The sequence below is a fragment of the Mercenaria mercenaria genome, chromosome 14, assembly GCF_021730395.1.
Source record: "Mercenaria mercenaria strain notata chromosome 14, MADL_Memer_1, whole genome shotgun sequence".
NCBI classification, from domain to species: Eukaryota; Metazoa; Mollusca; class Bivalvia; order Venerida; family Veneridae; genus Mercenaria; species Mercenaria mercenaria.
Genome location: NC_069374.1, coordinates 46,488,580 through 46,499,122, shown reverse-complemented (window position 1 = coordinate 46,499,122; position 10,543 = coordinate 46,488,580). Strand labels below are relative to the sequence as shown.

Here is a 10,543-nt window from a genome sequence, read left to right as displayed (position 1 = left end):
TTCTTCCAAAAGTCAATAGTAAACGTGGTATACCAAAACATATATCAATGCAAACGATCAGTACAACAATCATGACAAGCCTCGCTCCACAAGGTTAACTATATTTAAATTTTAATAAAATCGTTCAATATCTTTTTTCAAATATCTATTTATAGTTAACTATGAAACCAAATATCTGTGTCCTCTATTTTTTTTCTTCAGAATATCTATAAATAGTATAATCTTCATGTGACTGAGTAACTATTGCCAACGATGTTGAAACGTCATTTCCGCCCAAGGCGGTATAGCTTATAGTTCCTAATTTTCTGTGTTTCTGTGTTTTAGAATTCTTTGGATTAGAAAGGACTTCAGTAAACAGAAACCATGTAAGTTCACACCTTTGTTTAATTTGTATTTATTTGTCTCCTGTCTTTCAGCAAAAAAAATGAAAAAGAATTGTTTACCCCGAATGATAACAACTTGTTCATTATATCCGAAACATGTCAGGTCTTTTATTGTAAACTTTGTAACATACTAATAGTGTTAATTGTAAAAAGCGGACACATTTAACGTGCGTAAACTTGAACAGATATACATTTTGGCCTATTTCAAACACGAACATTACATATCTGATATCGATGTAAAACTTTAAAGTGTTTTTGCGTGACACAGTATAATTATAACTGTTGAAATTCGTATTTTTAATTTCTTTATTGTTCTGACATTTGTTATACACTTGACCTTAAAGGCCAAAAGAGCGCTTAATGTATTTGCAACAGTGTTTATACAACGCAGTACGTGTTTCGTAAAATGCAATCCAAAGCAAATATTTAGATAACTTTAATTTATCGTAAAATGTGTGCGAGTCATTAAAATTTGCTGTACTTTTGACGTGGTTTCAACAAAAATTGTTTTGACATGGCATATTTTGTCTGTTTGCTATACTGTCCTGTCTGATGACCACAGTATCTTGTTAAATGGACAGGCCATTATGTTAACATACAGAGCTAACTTGTTTAAAGCTGTGTTATGCTGTCTGTTAGCTATACTGTCTTGTCTAACGACCATTATTATCTCGTCATACGGACATGCCATTACGTTTACATACTGTATTAACTTCTTAAAAGCTGTGCTATTTTATCTTGTCAATTTGACGTAACATTATGTTGACATACAGCACTAATTGTTTGATACAATATTAACTTGCATGTCCGTTTGACAAGAAAGTATAGTAAGTAGACAAGGCAGTACAGGAAACTAACAAGACAACAGAGCTTTAAAGAAGTAAATACTGTATTTCAACAGAAATAAAACTACAGTTGATCCCATCAGACATTCCCGACGTTCAATATTCAATACATCTTATCTGCCAGTTAAGTCGAGCTAAAATCCTTTTATCCAAAATTGCAAGGCCCAAAGCTGAGAGTTTTGGTTACAGAGAACATTAGGTTACTGTCTGATAAATTTAAATTTATTAGGCGAGTTGAAGAAAATATATTAGGCGAGGCTCTGCCGAGCCTTATATTTTTTCGCAGACGAGCCTAATAAATTTAATTTTTTCAGACAGTAATCTAATATTCTATTTATCCTACCTGCTCAGAAAATTGGGGGAAAAGTCGTTGGAAAGAGCAACAGCGTGCAGACTTGACGTCATATATGACGTTTGTAAGTGCAATTCAATTTGTGGATAAAATTGAAAAATTGCAATAACTTTTTTGTTTCTGGATAAAAACTTTTGATATTACACTTATTTTCTTAGTTAGAACATTTCCAATACAATGATAACAGTGAACAATGAAAAATTCGGGAAAAAAGTGTTTTCAAAATTTCCGGCTGAAGTGCTGTAAAAATTAAAAATAGCAATAACTTTTTTGTTTCTGGATAAAAACCTATGATTTGACCACTCATTTTCTAAGTTCAAACATTTCCAATACAACGGTGACAGTTCCAGTGCTAACATTTGATAAAATATGTGATTTCAAAAGTTCCCGCAAAAGTGATATCTTGACACTGACTAGATAAAGCGAAGTTTATTAGGCAGGCCAATTTCGTGCTATATCTTGTATGAGGGTAGGATAAAAAAGGTCATCTACCAAGCTTGTTCAAATTATATACCTCGGCTTCAATTGTTCAAGATAGACTTAAGAAAATATTTATACATTTTTCTGTTGAAATTTGTGTTCAGATCATGTCCCTTGGCTACAAATGGGCCTCACCCTAGGGCTCATTTCTTTGACATAGACTTATCAAAGAAAATCGTTACAATACCTGTAAAACCCGGACCTTAATTTAAATATTTGCCGAGTTTATTTGTTTTGTTAGGTTTAACGTCTCACCAATAGAATTATATGTGATATGGCGAGTATCCAGCTTTAATGGTGGAGGAAGCTCCCAGGTGCCGGTTCGTGCATTATTTCATCACAAGCGGGCAACTGAGTAGAATGACCGATCTTCCGCAAGCCAGCTGGATGGCTTCCTCGCGTAACGAATTCAACGACCCGAGTGAAGATCGAACTCATGTAAATGAGCGGCAAGTGATTCAAAATCAACGACCATAACAACTCGGACATAATATATCCCGATTAATGCTATAGGAATTCCAGGTTTTATACGTTACAACGAATACAAGCTGATATCAGTATTATAACACATCTCTATAATTTCTAATCTACAAATTTCTGCTGATGAGATCAAAATATATATATATATATATATATATATATATATTGCTGCTTTAATGACACACAAAAATTGCTTCATCGTGCATCAAAGAGAAACATTTAGAAAAAAGACCTTTAAAAACTGGTGAATTTGATCTTTTTAAAGTTTTATATTCTTTCTTTTGAAAAATCGTTATTGCTTGTATCTCGATATTGCGAAGTGAATTGCTATTCAAATCTTGTTCCAGGGGTCTATATTGGTAAAAAAACCTTCTGTCTAAAACTGTTATGCTCTGATCTTAGATGTTTGGCAAGGAAGCATTGAGTTGCCAGTCCTATGTTCGAATCATAATCACGGGTTCAAAACTGGCCACGTCGTTGGGTTCACTTACTTAACATTTCCTTGTATAGGAAAAACTTTATAAGTATTCTTGCCTAAAATCATAATGCCCTGAATTGAAGTATTTGACATGAAGGATTGTGTAATGGTAATCTGCCAAGTTTGATCAAATAAAGCATCTGGATTTTAATTTGCTACGCCTGAGCTTCAATTGTTGATAAGAAAAAAATAGAAATATTCTTGTCTAAAGCTACAAGACCTGGAACATATAGATATTTTACATGTAACCACCACCAAGTTTGTTGAAATCATGCTCTTTGGGTCAAACTCTTTGGTCATCTCTGGGGTTAACTTCTTTTGCAAAGATATGTATGTTGGAAAATTCCTTTCTAGCGCCCTGACCTTGTCAAGCATGCGGCCCTGCGTTATGGTCCTCTACCAATTATGTTACTATCTCTCTTTAAGACATTTATACCAAATAAAGCTAGTAATGTTTGAATGTCTATAATTCTCTAAATATTGCGTTTTGTCGGTTAAAAATTGGACAGAATTTAGAGCGAACAATATGTTTTAGGCTGACGTTGATAAAATTACCCCAAAATTAAAAAGTGAATAAAATAAACAGTGACAAATGTTCGTGTTCTTATTTCTTTTCAACAAAATCTGACATTTAACTTACCGTAACTTACTTAATATATCTTAGTTGTAAACGGGAAGCACAAGGCATGTTCTTCGTTCATGCTACTTTTTCATAGAAACAAAGATTTTTAACATATCTGGCACCAATTGTTCATTTCACCCCAATGCTGATCCAAGCAAAAATATGGGAAAACTGTTTGGTCCGCTACGAACTGGTTTGCTTGCAACTTGTTAACGGGTGATTGCGAACTGAGTTGGGTTTTTTTCTTATCACTGACATTCGTCACTTTGAGAAAAAAATAAATATACCTGTTCGCAGTAATTTAAGAAACCCATCATTAATTCTCACTTAAAATGACCTTTTCATATATCCAAGTATAAGTTATCTTACCTTCTCCAATTAAAGGATTTTCTTTAAAGAGGGCATATACCTATATATCCATGTATGGTATGGGTATAGATGCCGGTTGTAGAACCTCAAATAAGGTTTAAATCTTTCCAAATATGGTCAGAATGATATAGCATGTTTAAATTGAAACACCATCACATTCTATGAACTGTCTTCATCGTCTGAATTTCCAACGGTAGGAAACTCCTTGCCATAGTGTTTGAACTGGGTTGCAAATATTCTAGACTTAAAGACCTAGATTTTGGCAGTGGGCCAAGGGATTTCTGTTTTCACCAGCACAGCTGGGGGCTTATGACCATCGCAGTATGGTTCCAATAAACAAGGGTCATTGTTTATTGGAGAGTCAGTCTACCTTTCATGTGTATCAATTAGTGAGAAGGAGAAACAATGTAATTTAATGAATAATTAATAACATTAAAGTTTTACTAGGATTTTTTTGGCATTTCTATGTAAAGAAAATATTGTTGACCAAACACAATAATAAAATAATCAGAAACCAGTTTTTACACTAATAAAAAAATGAGAAACTTACTTAAAGCAATATGCAAGTTTTCATTTTTTCAAATTCTGTCTGGAGAATTGTGATATTTCAGAAAAATGTGACTTTTACTCATCTAAAGCTGGCAGAATACTGTAGTTGACATTTGTCTAAAATTGAAAACAGTATGTGCATTTCAAATTTACAAAGCAAAGCAATATACTAAAAATGAAAATTGAGTGTAGATGAAAAACAATAATTTTATATTAATTTGTTTGTCAGCACAAAGAACTCATGAAGCAAAGCAAAGCAACATACTAAAAATGAAAATTGAGTGTAGATGGAACACAATAATTTTATATCAATTTGTTTGTCAGCACAAAGAACTCATGATATATACTTGTGTTTTATTATAAGTATTATTTTCAAATTTATTACTGTATCTTTTATCATCCTATATGTAATATAATAATAATAATGATAATTATAATGATGATTATTATTATTATTACGTTAAAGTAATAGTTATTATTATCTATATAATATCAAAATAATAATTATTATTATTATCATTCCACGTTCACTGAAGAAAAATTAATTTCTTTCAACTCCACTGCACACATCTTCATGGTCTAGTTGGGGTCCCTGCTGTGCTAATTGCCCTCTAATTAGTTACTGTTACATAATCGCTGATAAGCAGCAGATAAGATAGGAGTTGTATATTGGATTTGGTGGGGGGACACTTTTATAGTAATGAATCTAGGCCTTTGATAATGGTTGAATTAGTGATATTTTTAAGATTTGAGCACTAACTATTTCGAGTCATGATAGTCAAAATGACGTGATAGTTAGTAGAAATTTCGAGACAGTATTTCAGGATATCCAATGTGCTACTAGTATTTAATTTAGTTTCTTTGTCAGTGAGGCATTTGCAAAGTTAACGGTGGAAAACAGCGCAATCGATTCTTTCTGTCGCGTTCTCTGTTTCGTTATGTCGCGTGGTTTCGCTCTGTTGCGTTGACGCGCTCGCATGAACGATCCACAAAACATTCAAAACGTCGTCATGGCCCATTTGTGTATACGCTCTAGGACGACAAAACGAAATAAGTAAAGGAGATTCGCACCAGCCCACATGACATAATGAAATATCTTAAATTAGCCACCGAGATAGTTACCTTATCGCAATGTGTTCCGATTGTTTTCGTTGTTGCGTGTTAACTAACAACATTTGAATGACAATGAAATATTGTGTCCAATTGTCATTTACTTGAAATATGTCAATATTTGAGAGAGATACGCTTCTTTCACCAAACCAAAGGCTGTAATTAAAAAAAAAAAATATGAAGTTTAAACTATTTAATCATGAATAAGGTAATTTTGAACCGCCTTGCCTTTTGTTGGTTAGATCTATGTAAACAAGTGTCAAGTTATCATCCTAAATCTAAAAAATGCATTCTTTCAAATAGGCCGTAAATTTATTTCTTTGTTTGTCTACACTATAGAAAAAAATACTGAAACATGAACTAAAGAAATGTGAATCAACTTAAAATTGATGTTGTTATTTATAAGAAATTATTGAAAACGCGATTTGAAATAAAATGCAAACTTACCCAGATTAATTCCACGCACATTTAGTAAAAATATGCTTACTAACTACGGTAGTATGTTTAGGAAACGCACTTGATAACTTTAGATTAATTTATCTTGAACACTCGATATATTATGTCTAATGTCTTGCGCTCAAAATACGATATCATGCGCTCGATATAAAATATTGTAGCCTCGAGATTAGATGAAGTGTTCTCGAAATAAGACATCATGCGTATGAGATTGATGTTGTTATTTATAAGAAATTATTGAAAACGCGATTTGAAATAAAATGCAAACTTACCCAGATTAATTCCACGCACATTTAGTAAAAATATGCTTACTAACTACGGTAGTATGTTTAGGAAACGCACTTGATAACTTTAGATTAATTTATCTTGAACACTCGATATATTATGTCTAATGTCTTGCGCTCAAAATACGATATCATGCGCTCGATATAAAATATTGTAGCCTCGAGATAAGATGAGGTGTTCTCGAAATAAGACATCATGCGTATGAGATAAGATGTCGAGCAAACGAAATAAAACAATGAGTGCTCGATATAATCTGTGTGCATGTCGCTCGAGATAGTTAAGTCATGCGTTCAAGATGATTCGTCATGCGCCCGAGATATTCTTTTTCTTAAAGCAAGAGGGTCATCGATAATCTGAATTTCATAGCTCAACCAGATAAAGAATAAACAGTAGCAGCCAACGGTGGCGATGTCTTTGCCAAAATTAAAAAGGGCGAAATAGTCTTAGTAAACAATTTCCATGAAAGGCCTTTATGTTAGATCATTGACAAAAAATACGTTTGATTATACACAAGATCTATCAATATAAGTGCTTTATTCATTATGCTCAAAACTGATTGGCTGTCTCTGAGCATAGTCTTTAAATTGACTAATAGCAGGGTTGCACTGTGATACTGAAGGTATCTGAAGGTATTGAGGAAGTATACATTTTGTTGTGTTCTCCTTTTTATGTCTTTTGTTTGGTGTATAGACTTCGTAACTCACTTACTCAGTTATCAAAACTCTTAACTAAAGCCGTTTTGAGGAAGTATACGCTTCCTTGCATTTTTCTTTTCGTAACTCAGTTAAACTTACGCGGTTATCAAAACTCTTAACTAAAGACGAGCACTGTGACAATCATATTATGTTCAACATCATACCTTCTAATATCATTTAAATGCAAGTGTTGAAAATTAAACTACCTAATAAAGAAATTTGTAACAATGTAAGTTTTCGATGAGTGTATATTTCAAAGAAGTTTCGTGCTGCCCACACCTTCAATCAATTTAGCATAGAAATGCTTGTCTATGTTGGAAAAACGCACCACCATTAAAGAAATCTGTCCGCTCTCTCAGCCCAAAATTAAGGATCTCTAGATTATAGGGACATGAATTCGATCCCAGGGCGAATCATATGTTCTGCATGAAGATTTGTTAAAAATCAATGTGTTTGATGATTAATGTGGAAAAGGTGGCAATTACTTGACTTGTATTCGGCTCCCGTGGATTTTGCAAGGTCAGATCATACTCGGCGCTTGCGCACCTAGTGAGGTCCGATTTGGCAAATTTCCATTCGACCCGAATACAACATCTAGGATCGAGCTACTGTTATAATAACCTTTTTTTATACCCTAGTCACACATACGGCGCGGAAAGCTACGTCTAGCCACGGATAAAAACGTAGTAATCCGTATCTATCCGTATTAAAACGTACCGAAGACGTACCTTAAAGTAGTAATCCGTATCAATTCGTACCAAGCCGTACGGCTCAGGTACGGATCGATACGGGTTACTACGTTTTATCCGTAGCTAGACGTAGCTATTTGCGCCGTATGTGTGACTGTGGTATTATTAATCGACGAGTCTCATGTTCACCCGTCTTCGGGTTTTGTTTTCAGATATTAAGAGCTACAATACATCACTCAAATTTTATTTTCAAGCTTTGCAAATATTGTAAATCGAACCAATGAAAGAGGAAAGAAAAGAAAATATTCCTTTCTACCTAATTTGATATTATGCATATTATGCATGGAAATTAGTAGGTTTAACATGTTTAAATGATATTAAGTCTTAGTTTATTCAACATCAGTGACGCCTTAAAGCATAGCAATAAGTTTTTTCAATAAACTAAATTTAACATGATCAGGAATCTGCCTATTTGTCTATAAATGTATTTGAACAGTTTTAAGAAATTCCAGGATATTATGTTTATTCTATATTATTGTTTACGAAATGAAGTACATTTGTCAATAATAACACAGGGTAACGTAGTTTTGCATGTAAAAGAGAGAAATGTATATGATTAGTATATGTTGATGTATAAGTTCTATAAATCTTTATCAATCTCTTCGGAATTTAAGCTTACATATTTATTTAGTATCTCCAGCTTCTCCCTTGTATTATTAAATAACTTAAAGACAATCGACAATCGTTTAACCTGTTTGCTGACAGTAATGGTACCATTTTTTAGCTCACCTGTCACAAAGTGACAAGATGAGCTTTTGTGATCGCGCGGCGTCCGTCGTCCGTCCGTCCGTGCCTCCGTGCGTCCGTAAACTTTTGCTTGTGACCACTCTAGAGGTCACATTTTTCATGGGATGTTTTTGAAAGTTGGTCAGAATGTTCACCTTGATGATATCTAGGTAAGTTCGAAACTGGGTCACGTGCCTTCAAAAACTAGGTCAGTAGGTCTAAAAATAGAAAAAAAGGTTGTGACCTCTCTACAGGCCATAGTTTTCACAATATCGTCATGAAAATTGGTCAGAATGTTCATCTTGATGATATCTAGGTCAAGTTCGAAACTGGGTCAAGTCCGGTCCAAAACTATGTCAGTAGGTCAAATAATAGAAAAACATTGTGACCTCTGTAGAGGCCGTATTTTTCATTGGATCTGCATGAAAATTGATGAGAATGTTCAACTTGGTCAACTGCGGTCCAAAACTAGGTCAGTAGGTCTAAAAATAGAAAATCCTTGTGACCTCCCTAGACGCCGTATTCTTCAATGGATCTTCGTGAAAATTGGTCAGAATGTTCACCTAAGTCAGATTTGAAACTAGGTAACGTGCAATCCAAAACTAGGTCATTAGGTTAAATAATAGAAAAACATTGTGACCTCTCTAGAGGTCATATTTTTCATTCGATCTGCATGAAAGTTGGCTAGAATGTTCATCTTGATGATATCTAGGTCAAGTATGAAACTTGGTCATGTGCAGTCAAAAACTAGGTCAGTAGGTCAAATAATAGAAAAACATTGTAACAACTCTAGAGGCCATATTTTTCATGGGATCTGTATGAAAGTTGGTCAGAATGTTCATCTTGATAATATCTAAGACAAGTTTGAAACTAGGTCACCTGCGGTCAAAAACTAGGTCAGAAGGTCAAATAATAGATAAACCTTGTGACCTCTGTAGAGGCCATAATTTTCATGAGATCTGTATGAAAATTGGTCTGAGTATTCATCTTGATGATATCTAGGTCAAGTTTGAAACCAGGTCAACTGCGATCAAAAACTAGGTCATTAGGTCTAAACATAGAAAAACCTTTTGATCTCTCTAGAGGCCATATTTTTCAATGGATCTTCATGAAAATTGGTGAAAATGTTTACCTTGATGATATCTAGGGCAAGTTTGAGAGTGGGTCACGTGCGGTGACAAACTAGATCAGTAAGTCTAAAAATAGAAAAACCTTGTGACCTCTCTGGAGGCCATATTTTTCATGAGATCTTCATGAAAATTGGTGAAAATGTTCTTCTTGATGATATCTAGGTACAGTACAAAACTTGGTCACATGTCTTCAAAAACTAGGTCATTAGGTCAAGTAATAGAAAAAACCTTGTGACCTCTCTAGAGGCTATATTTTTCAATGGATCTTTATGAAAATTGGTCAGAATTTTTATCTTGTTGATATCTAGGTCAAGTTTAGAAGTAGGTCACATGAGATCAAAAACTAAGTCACTATGTCAAATAATAGAAAAAACGACGTCATACACAGTTCATGTGGGGGCAGGTGAGCGATTCAGGACCATCATGGTCCTCTTGTTATATTGATAGTATAAGAACTGTCTTTGGAGTTTAAGATATTCCAACAGAATCAAACGTCCTTTCCATAACATCATTTACATCTGTAGAATGTAAACGCTGAGCAGCATTATTTGTGTAGCGCTATATTTATTTTTGATTCTAACATGACTAGATTTGATTTCCAGTTAAACAAAGAAGGAAATCAAGCTCTGTATTATTCTGCGATAAACAACGGTTGACGCGCGAGAGCATTATGACGCCAATTATGACGTCAAATTGCCGCATGACGTATGATACATTACTCCTCGCGTAAATGAAGTCCAGCATAATATTTATAAAAAAATATATCAATGAGCATGTCAGAATGAAAATAATCTAGGCCTTCTTGTGGTTTATCGTCTAATTTATCACGGTTCA

At 34.0% G+C, this 10,543-nt stretch overlaps 1 protein-coding gene across 1 annotated transcript in view; it reads left to right on the top strand.

Annotated features, from left to right (window-relative positions):
• Window positions 1–238: 238 nt before the first annotated feature.
• LOC123527452 (uncharacterized) overlaps window positions 239–10,543 on the top strand; it is a 46,768-nt gene continuing 36,463 nt past the window's right edge. Inside the window, exon 1 of the mRNA XM_045306914.2 lies at window positions 239–365. The gene's annotated coding sequence lies outside the window, so the exon portion shown is untranslated. The remainder of the gene's footprint in view (window positions 366–10,543) is intronic.